The sequence below is a fragment of the Gossypium raimondii genome, chromosome 7 (genome assembly GCF_025698545.1).
Source record: "Gossypium raimondii isolate GPD5lz chromosome 7, ASM2569854v1, whole genome shotgun sequence".
Lineage (NCBI taxonomy): Eukaryota > Viridiplantae > Streptophyta > Magnoliopsida > Malvales > Malvaceae > Gossypium > Gossypium raimondii.
The window spans coordinates 13,553,449-13,559,974 of record NC_068571.1 but is presented as its reverse complement, the minus strand read 5'-3'; positions in this window follow the sequence as shown (position 1 = coordinate 13,559,974).

Genomic DNA, 6,526 nt, shown 5'->3' with positions numbered 1-6,526 from the left:
GATTTCATTATAGCCCTATGCTTTTCAATTTATCTGATGGTTATGGCTTCGGAATGGTTCAAATTTTCAATATTATTACTTGAAATAATTTCATTATATATCCAATTTTTAGCTTTCATGAAAGGGATAGGTAGTGGCAAAAGTATAGACGGTGGAAGATCAGGCTTAAACTTGTATATTGATTCTCATTCCTTAACTAATCTCGATTTATGTCAATGAGTTAATATAAGATGTTATGCTTCATTTGAGTTAATGCAGTCTGTAGAGATCTTTGATTGGTACCCTGAGGGAATTATGATAGACGATATATCTGAATTATCTTGACAACAAGATGAAAGAATTATTTTGAAATTTTATTATTCGATGAACAAGTCAACTCAATTGTGTTAGTCAAACCAAGTTATTCATTCGTAATGTTAATTGAGTTATATGCATTTGAGTTTATCCCCAGGTCCGCGAATAAATTTTGCGCATTCACGGGTAAATTGAAGGACAGCCAGAATGAGGGATTCATATTCTAGAAAACATGATACAGAAATATATCTATCAGATCAGTTCTAATCGGGAAATGTCATTATGGGTTAAAGTTACAGATCGCACTTGTGTTAAATGATATTGCTTGATGCTTTCCATGTAAGGGGAACAAATATCAGTTGAAAGTCACAGATGCAAACATGTCAGAAGCATCAGTCAAAGTTTGATAATACGAGTTTCTTAGTTATGTTTTGTCAGATGATTACTAGGAATTTCTCGATAATTATACTACTAATGATAAAGATATGACAAGAGAACATCATAGCTGTTCAGTTAAGTTATGATATAGTATCAAGTTCTAATATGAGTTCTAATATGAGTCTTGAATCGAGATGAGTTATGATTCATTTATTTTTAGACTACTTTAAGGAGATTAAAGAAATCTTTGATGTGATGACTTTTATCAGGTGAGAAATTTTGAGGACGAAATTTTCGTAAGGTGGAAGAGTTGTAACAGCCTATTTTTTAGTGGTGTCGGAAACAGTGGTTTTGGGGCCACCAAATCTGACGACTAAGTTCATAAATATTATTATTTAATATTTATGAGTTAAATGTGATTTTAAAAAGGTTTTTTATTTGATAATTTATGTTATTTAAGCGATTTATTAAGTTGAAGTGGTAGGACCCTAAGGTCAAGTGGTTTTAGAAAATGAGGTATCGAGTCCTCGTTTCTATAAACTGAGCCGTAAATATTTTTATAAATATTTACGGAGGTTCATTAAGGTGGTATTAAAGTTTCGTTAAAAAAATTTAACGTTTTGATAGTTAATTAATTAAAAAGGACTAAATCGTAAAAGATGTAAAATTTGATCACTATTTGATTTCAGTGATTAAACAGTTTATTAAATAAAAGGAAAAGGGACTTAAATGGTAATTAAACCATTTAAAGAGTTAGTGGACTAAAATGGACATGAATTTCATGTCTTATTTAATTATTAACAAGGTTAAAATGGTAATTTGACAAATTAAATTAAATTAAATTAAATAAAAATAAAAGCTATCATCTTTTCTAATTCTTCTTCCACCGAATTTGGGGAGAAGAGAGCCATGGTTGAAGCTTTGCATGGTATGTCATTTTGGTCCCGTTTTTATTAATTTTTTAGTTTTTTAGATCGTTGCAAGCTAACCCGTACCTTAGATTTTGAAACTGTTAAAGATTGTGAATGTTGCCATTTATGGATCTATGTGATTTTAGTTATTAAAATATGAATTTAAGATGTTGGTTGATACTTAAAAGTATTTTGTTAAGTAATTTTGATGAATTTTCCGATTAGGGATTAAATTTTTGAATTAGTAAAAATACTTGGATTTGATGTGAAATTATTACAAATGTGGGCTATTTTATGTGCCATGAATATTCAACTCATATGAATTGACATTAGAAATGGTTAATTTTCATGTTTTATGCTTAGGGACTAAATTGAATAAAAGTAAAATGTTAGGGGTAATTTTGTAAAATGACAAAAATTACTAAGTTGAATAAAATGCATTGTTTTACTATCTAAATTAATAGGTTGACTAAAATTATTAATTTAGTTTTGTAATTTGAAAGCTTAAGTTTTGAAAACTTAATTTGAAAATTTGAAAACTTAAAATTAAATTTTTGTAAATGCGAAAGTTTTGAGAAACTTTGAGAAACTTTTTGGAGAAACAACTCAAATGGGTAAAATCAAGTTCTGCCTTTCATTCACAAACTGATAGCCTTTTATAGAAGGCTATTCTCTCTTTACATCATCTGAATCGAGAAATCATTGCATTTGAAACTTTTGAATAAAAATTTTCAAAGAATATATTCTCTTACAAAAATACAAATTACAGAACTATTCACTTGTCTTTTATTGCAGGGAATCTCTCCTGTTCACGTATTATTTTGTTGCAGGGAATCTCTCCTATTCACACATCATTTCTTGCAGGGAATCTCTCCTGTCCACGCATTATGTTGTTGCAGGGAATCTCTCCAGTTCATGTATCATTTCTTTTTGGACCTGGTGATGGTTACTGAAGTGGTATCATCTGCAAGATCCACTGTTTTGATTGAGGATGCTGGAGATTCATCTTCAGATTCGGAGTCCAATGAGCTGAGCATTTCAGCCATGAGTTTTTTGTATTCTTTTTTGGTCTTGGCTTGAGCTAACATTGCACTAACTGTTGACTTTGCTTGAAGAAATTTTACTGTGGTTTGATCCGGGGCTGCGGACTTTCATAATCTTGGATTCTTGTTGAAAAAATTATCCAAATATTTTGAATCATATTTTTCATCATTAAATTTGTCCCACCATTTAGTCCTGTAATTGCGAACTAATAATGGAATTCCAGTATGTTGGTCTTACTTATAAGAATAATTCCATGAGACAATCCAGGAAATGCATAGTTTTGAGAAAAAATGGATTGTCCTGTAAATGTGTTTTTGATCTGGTTCAAGATGAAATTTGTCAAAGAATTTAGGCCATAAGTTTTGAATTTTTTCTGGTAGTATCTCAAAGGATGATGGCCCATACCAATTCCACTACTCTTGGAACCAGTTTGGGAATTTGAATTGGGTGCCATATTTGAAATATATGAGCCACGAATGTCTCATGTGTTGGTTGTTCATTAAAAATGCATTGTACCATGCCATTTGGTAATCCCAATATGTAAAATATGGGTAATGGTCTATTTTGGTGGTAAATTTGGCTTGGAATTTCTTTGGAGAATTTGGGTTTTCACTCCAATCTCTTGGTCGAAGAATTTTTAATATTTGGGCCGTTGAATGGGTAATAAAATTTGGATCTTTTGGATATGTGTAATGTTTGAACAATACAGATCCAGTTTGGACCAGTATATTTTCATAATACTGTTGGGGTTTTTGAGAATCCAACGGTTTGAAATGTCATCCATTGAAAAGTTCTTTTGCCAGTATATGTGGAGGTTTTTCTGAAAATTCTTCCTCCATAACAAGAATTTTTTCAAAATATTTGTTTGGAAAATATTGTGAAGATTTTTGTGTAGCAGTTTGTGAAGACACCGCTATCTCTCTTGGAAAAACATCTTGGAGAGAAGTCTCTTTTAAAATATTTTTAAGAGATTTTGGTTTGTGTAAAACAATCTCTTTATTTTTTGAAACCTTTGCCGCTTCAGCAGCAATTTGTTTGATAGGAGTTTCCTCTTTCGTTTGCAAAAAGGCCAATGCTACTTCTGGAAATTGAGATAGGGACTCAATCCATTTTTTGATTTGAGAACCAATCTCATTTGGATCTTGTGCATCTTGAATTATTATATTTTTGGAGGATTTTGACGATGATGATGATTTCTCATCTTCTTCATGGCAAATTTCATACCATGTCTTAATCGGTTATGAGGTGATTTGGGTTTTGGATGATTCTTCTATTTTCCCTTTTCCTTTGTCTAGGAGCTTGGGAGGCATTTTTGAAGAAACTCTCTGGTGAGAAAATCAGGCAAAGAATTAGTTTCTCTTTTGATGTATTCAATATCAAAAACAAATATGCTCAAAATTGCCTGCCATCTTGCAAAAATCTATTTTGAGGCAATGTTTTGAACATCTTTTTGTAAAACTTCTTTTGCTGATTTGTAATCAATTCGCAAAAGGAATTTTTGATTTAATAAATCACTTTGGAATTTTGTAATGCATAGAACAATTGATAAAATTTCTTTGTTAATAGTACTATAATTTTTCTGAGTAGGATTCCAGTGTCTGGAAGTAAACTAGACTACTTGCTATTTTCCTCCTTTAACTTGTTTTAGGATCCCACCATACCCTATTTCAGAAGCATTTGTTTCAACTATCTTGGGGGCATTTGGATCAGCTAAATATAAACAAGCAAGCTTAGTGATTTTTGTTTTGATTTGGGTGATAATATTGGTATGGTTTTTGTCCAAGGTTGTGGATTCTTTTTGAGTCTATCATATAATGGTTTACATAATTTGCTAAGACCTGTATAAAAGTCTATAACATAATTGAGGCTTCCTAAGAACCTTTGTAATTGGACTTTATCAAGAATTTGGTCTGGGAATTTGCTAGCAAATTCTATAGATCGTTCTATTGGGGTAATGGTTCCTTGGGTAATATAATGACCTAAAAACCTTACTTTGGTTTGGAATAAACTTATTTTGGATTTAGAAACTACTAAACCATTATTTCTTATGACTTTTATAAAGATCGATATATGTTTAAAGTGTTTTTCTAAATTTTACGAAAATACTAATGCATCATCGATGTATACTATTGTGAATTGAGAATATTGGTAAAAAATATCATTCATTATTCTTTGGAACTCGGATGGAGCATTTTTAACCCAAAAGGCATTACATTCCATTCGTATTGTCCAAATGGTACGATAAATCTTGTTTTATATCTTTCTTCTTCTTTTATTTGGATTTGCGAATCCGATTTCATATCAAATTTTGAGAAAATATTTACATTACAAAGTTTTTGTAGCAAATCTTTCTTATTTGGTATTGGGTATCTAATCCATTTTAAGGCTTGATTGAGAGGTTTGTAATTAATTACTAATCTTGGCGTTCCTCTTTCAAGTTCTGCATTTTTATTACATAGAATGCTGAACAACTCCAAGGGGAACTACTCTTTCTAATTAATTTTTTATTAAGAAGGTCTTGTATTTCTTTTCTACAAAATTCTTCCATTTCTTTGTTCATTTGTATAGGTCTTGCTTTTGTGGGTATTTGTCTTTCATCAAAATCGTTTTCGTATGGTAATGTTACTTCATGTTTCTTTCTATTCCAAAAGGCATTAGGAATGTCAGAACAAATTGTTGATTCTATTTCTTTCTTGATTTGATCTATTCTTTTTGTATTTCTCTTTTCTTAATTGTTCAGTTAATTTTTAAAACATATTTCTTCTTTTAGGAAAGAGAATTGCTTTTGTTTGTAATTAATTAAATTATTAATTTGTCCATTATGAATGGATAAAGATTTTAACATTTGAGATTTCTTATTTTGGTTTTTCTACAAAAGGAAATTCTACCTTAGTGTTTAAAACTTTAGTGAAGATAGAATTATTTGTTACTTTATAAGGTTTGAGTAAGGATATGAATGGGGTTCCTAATATGACATCTTGGGTAATATCTTTTACCATTAAAAACATGTTTGATATTTTATACCTTTGTTGGATATTTACGCATTGGGAATTTTGTAAGTAATTTTAGTTTTTACCTTTTGACCTTAAGAGATTCGATGTTTTATTATAATATTTTGTTGGAATTATTCATTCAGTAATGCGCTTTTGGTCCGCTCTGTATCAAAAAGGGCTATTGTTTCTAATTGAAATTCATTATTTATGACAATATTTATTTTTATTAAATATCTTTGAATAGATACTTCAGTTAGAACCATCATATATTCTTGTGTATTTTCTTCAGGTTCAAGTTCAGTTTGTGATGAACTTTTTTCTGAGGTTTCGTGTTTTAAGGACCTCATTTGTTCTTTCATTTCTTGTTGTTCTATTTTAAGCTGAGAAAGTTATGATTTAATCTGTTTTATTTTCAACTGTAATTCAGAGTTTGTAATTTATCTTGGTTTTATTTTTCATATTTATTAAATATTATGTCTTGTATATTATACATTTGTGATTGACTAGAAATGATTTCTTTTCTTTTTTGGTTTATCTTTTAATGAAGATTTTAATTTCAAAAGGTATTCTCTTTTAAGCTCTAGGTCTTGAATTTATCAATAACTTCTATCATAAATTCTTGATCTTTAGTTAGCATATTAATTGAAGGTTCATTTTCATCTCCGTAAGACGGGATGTTGTATGTAATTCGTCTATTTGTAATTCATCTGTTTGAGAGATGTATAATTTTCGAAGAAGTTGTTTCTAATAGGATTTCATTTAATTTCTGTTCTATCTCTTCTTCTAAATTTAAGTTATTGATTTTTCTTTTGATTTTACAATATTTTGAGATATGTCCTGGTTTTCCACATCTATAACATTTTATTGTTTTATCAATTTTGTTTTCTATTTTTTGTTGTTTCTTTC